The 8,689-nt window shown below is 49.0% G+C and overlaps 1 pseudogene across 1 annotated transcript; it reads right to left on the reverse strand.

The window, feature by feature from the left end:
- Nucleotides 1-306: 306 nt before the first annotated feature.
- LOC309660694 (myosin heavy chain, embryonic smooth muscle isoform pseudogene) lies at nucleotides 307-3,515 on the reverse strand (annotated as a pseudogene). The gene has a single exon. The product of its transcript is annotated as a myosin heavy chain, embryonic smooth muscle isoform pseudogene (transcript).
- Between the last annotated feature and the right edge of the window lie 5,174 nt (nucleotides 3,516-8,689).

Here is an 8,689-nt window from a genome sequence, read left to right on the forward strand (position 1 = left end):
CTCGAGGGAGGTGGGCATGGCCACCCCACACGGATGCCGCTTCCCCCCATCCAACCCACCCCTCCTAATCTCTCCAAAGCCCCTTTCACAGTTTGCTCACTGAAATAGTGTTGATCATTATTTGAAGGAAATGAGAGCTACAAGTGCAGTTTAGGTTCCACGACGTTCTAAAAGAGACTTTACGTGGCTGAGGAGGCAGGGGCCACATGAACACAGAACTAAGGTAGCTGTCCGTACGACAGAGCATGCAGAGCGACTGGGCAGCAACCCCGGGGCTGCCCCAGCGACCGGCAACGGGGTCTAGAGTTTGTTTGAAAAAGGGTTCTCTTCTTAACATGTATTATAAAATGGTCTCTTGATGGATATATGGAAAATAGACGCAATGATGAGACGATCTGTTTAATATGTGTAGGTTTTGTGTATATATATATAAAAAGGGGAGCAATTGTACCTAAATCTGAAGCAGGAGACAGTTGTGTAGGCTGCAAGTCCTTAAGACACAGTTGATCTCTCAGGAAGGAGTCGTGCAGTTCGCCAGTCCCCCAGATCTGCAGGGCGGCCCCCGGGGCCGGGGCACTGGGTGACTTCCTGCGTGTCCCTCGGTATCGCCTCCCCCGGCTTCCTTGGATCTACTCAGACTGGGGTGGCTGCGTCTCATTGACGTCACTGGTCTTACTTTCTGTGTCATCATCCGACAGCTCCAGGGAAGCGCCCTCGATGTGCAGCTGGCACCAGCCAGATCGGCTGGCGGAGAAGCTGATGGGGCCTCCTCGCCTCAGCCGGTTCTTCAGCGTGCTGACCTCGTGGCTCAGGCCCTCGTTGGCCTCGGTGGCGTCATCCAGTTCCCGCTGGAGTTTGCGCCGAGACGCGTTGGCACGTGTAGCTTCTTCCTCTGCTTCCTCCAGCTGCCGTTTGAGCTGCTTCATCCTGGCATTGGCCTTCTCCATCTGTTCTTTATACTGATCGGCATGGCGGCGTTCATCCTCAACCTGCATGAAGATTTCCTTCAGCTTCTTCTCGGTACGACGGACTAGTTTGTTGGCAGCTGCTCTTTCCTTGGCCTCCTGCTCAAGCTGCTCCTCCAACTGCCCAATCTTGGCTTCCAGGGCCGAGATGGTGGCCTTGAACTTGGACTTGACAGCGCCCTCCAGCTCCTGCAGCTTGGCCTTCAGCTCCTTGTTCTGCCGCTCCAGCTGCTGGCGCGCATTGTCGCTCTTCTGGGCGGCGCTGCGCTCGGCCGCCAGCTCTGTGTTCAGCGTGTCCACCTGCAGCGTGGTCTTGCGGAAGCGGTCATTGAGCAACTCCATGTTGCTCTGCTCCTCTTCAAGCTCCTCCTCCAGCTGCGCTATCCATGCCTCCAGACGCCGCTTCTCATCCAGCAGCGCAGACTTGCCAGAGGCACTGTTGGCGATCTCATCCGCCAGCTCATCTCTCTCCTGCTCGGCGTGTCGGTGGGCTTGCTCAGATGAGGCAAGTTCCTCCTGCAGTTGAAGGATTTCTGCTTCCAGACTCTTCAGTTTCTTTTCACTCTCTTTGGACTGAGCAAAAATCTCATCCCGGGATGCACGAGCTTCTTCTAATTCACGTTGGTAGTCCTTCATCTGAGCCTGAAGTTTGCGGAGCTGCTTGATCACTTCATCCCTAGCTTTGTTTGCAGCCTCGATCTGCGCTTCCAGGTCCTTCAGGTCTATTTCCATTTTCTTCTTTGAAGCCACAGCAAGGGCCCGCTGTTTCCGCTCATCCTCCAGCTCAGCCTCCAGCTCCCACACCTGTTTAACGAGGAGCCGCTTCTTCTCCTCGTTCTGCTCATCTCTGGCCTGCAAGTCCCTCTCAAACTGGGCCTTCATGGCCTGCATGTTGACCTCCAGGCGAAGCTTGGCGTCTTCTGTAGCCTGAAGCTCATCTTCCAGCTCTTCCAGCTGGGTCCTCATTTCCTCCACCTGCTGCTCTAGGGCCCGTTTGGATTTTACAAGTTCATGAACGTTCTTGCCCACGTCGTCCTTGGAGCTCATCAGGTCCTCCATGTCTGCCCGCATCTGCTTGTTCTGCCGCTCAGACTCTTCCTTGGCCTCCAGGGCCTCCTCAAGGGCGCGGGCCAGGGACAGGGCTTTGGTTTCCTTCTCTCTGGCCTCTGCTTCGGCCCGGTCTCGCTCTTCCGCGTAGCGGGCAGAGACGTTCTTCTCTTCTGCTAACAGCTGATCGAACTTCTTCTGCTTCTTCTCCAAGTTGGAGACGATCTGGCGCTGGTGGTCCAGGTCCACCAGCAGGTCATCGAGCTCCTGCTGCAGGCGGTTCTTGGTCTTCTCCAGCTTGTCGTAGGCCAGGGCCTTCTCCTCCAGGCGCTGGCTCAGTGCTTCCACGTCTTTAAGGAGCTTCTTCTTGGCTTCTTCCAAACTTTCAATTGTCCCCAGGTCATCATCTACTTTCTTCTTGGTATCTGTCAACTGGGCCTGCAGGGCCAGCACCTGCTTTTCCAGGTTCTTCCTGGCCTCCTCCTCCTCCTCCTGCTGCTCCTGAAGGCTGTTCTTCTCCTCCTCCAGCTGCCGGATCCGACTGCTCAGGTTCAGTTTCTGTCGTGTCTCCTCCTGAAGAAGCTCCTGTGTGTCCTGGAGTTGAGACTCAAGACCAGCTGCGTCCTTGGCAAACTTAATACCCTTTTTCTCTGCTTCTTCTAGAAGAGTTGAGACATTATCCAATTCATTCTGTAACTTGTTCGCTTTCTCGGCCAGTTCCACCCTGAGTCTGTCTCCTTCCGAGACCTTGGCGTGGAGCTCCTGGACCTGGGCGTCCAGCTTCTTCCGCTTGTGCTCAGACTCGGCCTTGACCTGCTGCAGCACCTTCACCTCGCACGCCAGCTCCTTGATGTCTGTCTCCAGGCCCTGCTTGTTCTTCTCCAGATTTGCTTTGAACCGCTTCGCCTGCTCCAGCTGCTCCGAGAGCTCCTCCAGGGCGGTCGCGTGCCGCTGCCTCATGTCCTGGATCTGAGCCTCGTGGTTCTTCGTTTCCTCCTCAAGAGCCTTCTTCAGCTCTGCCACTTCTTGTTCACGTTTGGTGCGCAGCTCCTGCTGAGCTGCCGTGGTGTCCAGCGTGTCCTCAAGCTCTGTCTTCAGAGCTTCCAGCTCCTCACTCAAGTCCCTCTTCTGCTTTTCCGCCTTGTTCCGCGAAGCCTTCTCGGATTCAAAGTCTTCCTGCAGCTCAGCAAGCTGGGCTTGCAGCTCTCGCACAACTTTAAGCGCATTGTTTTTGTGCAGCGTCTCATCGTCACCCCTGGCCAGGGCGCCCTGCAGCTCCTCCTCCTTCTTGGCCACCTGGATCTTGAGCTCGTCAATCTGCACCTGGAGCTCAGCGATCTGGTCCTGCAGGTCCGTGGTCTCGCCGTGCAGTTTCCTTTTGGCCTTTTCCAGTTCCTGGCGGGTCTTCTTCTCCTTCTTTAAGCGCTCTTCTAAATCTGAGATCATCACTTCTTGCTTATTCCTGATCTTGGCCAGGATCAAATCCTTGATCCTCTGCAACATGCTTGAAAACACAAACCTTTTGGGTTAAAAGCTTTAACATCTGTTAGGAAGAATTTGTCATGTGGGTTTGGAATCTTTGATTTTCCCCCTTTATGAATTGTACTGGCTGTTGACCACCAGACACATGACTGCAAATATCTTTTCTTGTATTCCCATATTTCTAGACAATGATTTTTGTAAGACAATACATTTATTCATTATAGAAAAAAAAATGCTCCAGAACACTTGTCATCATAATGCTCCATGCCAATGTCATCAAAATGCCCCATGACACTTGTCATCACAATGCTCCATGGCCTTTGTCATCACAATGTTCCATGGCCCCTGTCATCACAGTGCTCCATGATACCTTTCATCACAATTCTAGATGACCACTGTCATCACAATGCCCCATGACAGATGTCATAACAATTCGCCATGGTCCTTGTCATCACAATGCTCCATGAACCGTGTCATCACAAGGTTCCAGGACTCTTGTCATCACAATGATCCATGATCACTTTCATCACAATGCTCCATGAAACCTGTCATCTCAATGCTCCATAGCCTTTGTATTCACAATGCTCCATGGCCCCTGTAATCCCGGTGCTCCATGACCCCTTTCATCACAAAGTTCTCTGCCCATATCAACACTATGCTCCCTGTCACCTTTCATCACAATGCTCCATGCCCTTTCATCACAATGCTCCAGAATTCTTGTCTTTGCAATGTTCCTTGACCGTGTTATCACAATGCTCCATGACCCTTGTCATCACAAAGCTCCATGAGCCCTGTCATCACAATGATCCTTGATTCCTTTCCTCACAGTGCTCCAGTACCCTTTTCATCACAATGCTCCATGCCATTGTCAGCACAATGCTCCTTGGACCCTGTCATCAAAATGCTCCATCCCATTTTCATCACAATGCTCCAGATATCCTATCATTACAATGCTCCATGCCCGTGTCAACACAATGCTCCATGACCCCTGTCATCAAAATGCTTTATGAACATTCTTATCACAATGTTCCATGACCCCTGTCATCAAAATGATCCATGACCGTTGTCATCACAATGCTGCATGATACCTTTCATCCCAATCCTCTGTGACTGCTGTCATCACAATGCTCCAGGACAATTTTCATCGCAATGCTCTATGCCCCCTGTCATCACATTGCCCCATAAGCCCTGTAAACACAATGCTAAATGACCCTGTCATCACAATGCTCCATGACCCCTGTCATCACAATGTTCCATGAAAGTTGTCATCAAAATGCTCCATGACCCTGGTCACCACAAGGTTCCCTGCCCTTGTCATCACAATGGTACATGGCCTTGTCATCACAATGTTCCATGGCCTCTGTCATCACCATGCTCCATGGTCTTTCTCATCACAATGCTCTATGACCCCTGTCATCACAATGCTTGATGACCATTGTCATCACAATGCTCCAAGGCCCCTGTCATCACAATGCCTCATGGTCTTTGTAATCACAATGCTCAATGACCACTGTCATCACAATGCTCCATGCCGTTTTCATCACAATGCTCCATGGCCCCTGTAATCACAATGCTCCATGCCCTTGTCATCACAATGCTCCAGGACACTTGTCATCATAATGCTCCATTCCCGTGTCATCACATTGCTGAATGACACTTGTCATCAAAATGTTCCTTGGCCTTTGTCATCACAGTGCTCCATGATACCTTTAATCAAAATTCTACATGACCACTGTCATCACAATGCAAGATGACCAATGTCATCACAATGCCCCATGACACGTGTCATCACAATTCGCCTTGGCCCTTGTCATCTCAATGCTGTATGAAACGTGTCATCAGTAGGTTCCAAGACCCTTGTCATCACAATGCTCCATGAACTCTGTTATCTCCATGTTCCATGGCTTGTGTATTCACAATGCTCCATTGTCCCGATAATCGCGTTGCTCCATGAACACTTTCATCACAATGCTCCTTGACCACTTTCACAATAATGCCTCATGACGTCTCTCATCACCGTGCTCCAATGCCAATCTTATCAAAATGCTCCATGATCTGTGTCAGCACTATTTTGCATGACACTTGTCATCACAATGCTCCATGATCCCTGTCTTCACAAGGATCCCTACCAATGTCATCACAATGCTCCATGTCTCCTGTAAACACATTGCTCCATGCCCTTGTCATCACAATGCTCCAGGTGTGTTGTCATCACCATGCTTCATGCCCGTGTCATCACAATGCTCCATGAATCTTCTCTTCACAATGCTCCATGGCCCATGTCATCACAATGCTCCATGAGCCCTGTCATCACAATGCTCTATGACCTTTGTCATCACAATGCTCCATGACCCCCATCAGCACAATGCCTGATGAACCCTGACATCAAAATGCTAAATGGCACTTGTCATCACAATGCTCTATGATGCCTGTCATCACTATTCTCCATGTCACTTGTTATCACAATGCTCCATGGCCCTTGTAATCCCAGTACTCCATGACCCCTTTCATCACAATGCCCAATGCCACCTCTCATCACAATTCTCCATGGCATTTGTCATCACGATGCTCCATGACACCTGTCATCACAATGCTCCATGACACTTGTCATCACAATGCTCCATGGCCCCTCTCATTACTGTGCTCCATAATAACTTGAATCACATTTCTAGATGACCACTGCCATCACAATGCCCCATGACATTGTCATCACAATTCGCCATGACCATTGTCATCACAATGCTCCATGAACCATGTCATCACAGGGTCCCAGGACACTTGTCATCACAATGATCCATTACCACTTTCATCACAATGCTCCATGACCACTGTCATCTCAATGCTCCATGGCCTTTGTATTCACAATGCTCCATGGCCCCTGTAATCACAGTGCTCCAAAACACCTTTCATCATAATGCTCCATGACCACTGCCATCTCAATGCCTCATGACGCCTGTCATCACAATTCTCCAAGGCCCCTCTCATCACAATGCTCCAGGACACGTGTCATCACATTGTTCCATAACACCTGTCATCAGAGTGTTCCCTGCCCATGTCATCACAATGCTCCATGTCCCCTATAATCACAATGCTCCAAGCCATTTTCCTCACAATGCTCCAGAATCTTATCATCAAAATGTTCCATGACTCTGGCATCACAGTGGTTCATGGCCCTTCTCATCACAATGCTCCAGAATTCTTGTCATCACAATATTCCATGGACGTGTCATCACAATGCTACATGACCCTGGTCATCACACTTCTCAATGACCTTTGTCATCACCATGCTGTATGTCACTATTCATCACAATTCTCAATGACCACTTTAATCACTATGCTCGCTGACCATTTTCATCACATTTCTCTATTGTCATTACAATTCCCCTGGCCCATTTCTTCACAATGCTCCATGATGCCTGTCATCACAATGCTCCATGGCTTTTGTTATCACAATGCTCCAGGACCAGTTTTATCACAATACTCCATCCCCCTTGTCATCACAGTGCATAATGAATGCTTTCATTACAATGCTCCATGACACTTGTCTTCACAATGCTCCATGGCCTTTATAGTCACAATGCTCCCAGGCACTTTTCATCACGATGTTCCATGAAAACTTTCATCACATTGCTCCATAACCATTGTCATCACAATAGTCCATACCCTTGTCAACACAATGCTGCATAATTCCTGTCATCCCAATTCTCCATGACTGCTGTCATCACAATAATCCAGGACAATTTTCATAACAATGCTTCATGCCCCCAGTCATCACAGTGCTCCATGATACCTTTCATCACAACTCTTATGTGATCAATGCCATCACAATGCCCCATGACACCTGTCATCACAATTCGCTATGACCCTTGTCATCACAATACTCGAAGAACCGTGTCATCACACTGTTCCAGGCCACATGTCATCACAATTATCCATTCATATTTTCATCACACTGATCCAATACACCTCTCATCACAATGCTCCATGGCCCCTGTTATCATGTTGCTCCATGATCTCTTTCATCACAATGCCCCATGACCACTGTCATCACCATACTTCAAGACGCCTGTCATCTCAATGCTCCATGGCCCCTTTCGTCACAATGCTCCATGAACCCAGTCATCACAATTTTCCCTGCCCTTTTCATCACAATGCTCCAAGGGCCCAGTCATCACAATGCTCCATGCCCTTGTCGTCAAAATGCTCCAGAACTCTTGTCATCATAATGCTCCATGCCAATGTCATCAAAATGTCCCATGACACTTGTCATGACAATGATCCATGGCCTTTGCCATCACAATGTTCCATGGCCCCTGTCATCACAGTGCTCCATGATACCTTTCATCACAATTCTAGATGACCACTGTCATCACAATGCCCAATAACAGATGTCATCACAATTCGCCATGGTCCTTGTCATCACAATGCTCCATGAACCGTGTCATCACAAGGTTCCAGGACACTTGTCATCACAATGATCCATGATCACTTTCATCACAATGCTCCATGAACCGTGTCATCTCAATGCTCCATAGCCTTTGTATTCACAATGCTCCCTGGCCCCTGTAATCAGAGTGCTCCATGACCCCTTTCATCACAATGCTCCAAGACCGCTCTCATCACAATGCTCGATGACGCCTGCCACCACAAATCTCCAAGGCCTCTCTTACCAAAAAGCTCCATGATCCCTGTCAGTAAAATGTTCCATGACACTTTTCATCACAATGCTCCATGACCCGTGTCATCACAAAGTTCTCTGCCCATATCATCACTATGCTCCTTGTCACCTTTAATCACAATGCTCCATGCCTTTCATCACAATGCTCCAGAATTCTTGTCATCGCAATGTTCCTTGACCGTGTCATCACAATGCTCCATGACCCTTGTCATCACAAAGCTCCATGACCCCTATCATCACAATGATCCATGATTCCTTTCCTCACAGTGCTCCAGTACCCTTTTCATCACAATGCTCCATGCCATTGTCAGCACAATGCTCCTTGGACCCTGTCATCAAAATGCTCCATCCCCTTTTCATCAAAATGCTCCAGATATCCTATCATTACAATGCTCCATGCCCGTGTCAACACAATGTTCCATGACCCCTGTCATCAAAATGCTTTATGAACATTCTTATCACAATGTTCCATGACCCCTGTCATCAAAATGCTTTATGAACCTTGTTATCACAATGC

This window comes from Balaenoptera physalus, assembly GCF_965194825.1.
Source record: "Balaenoptera physalus genome assembly, contig: SUPER_4_unloc_4, whole genome shotgun sequence".
Taxonomy (NCBI): domain Eukaryota; kingdom Metazoa; phylum Chordata; class Mammalia; order Artiodactyla; family Balaenopteridae; genus Balaenoptera; species Balaenoptera physalus.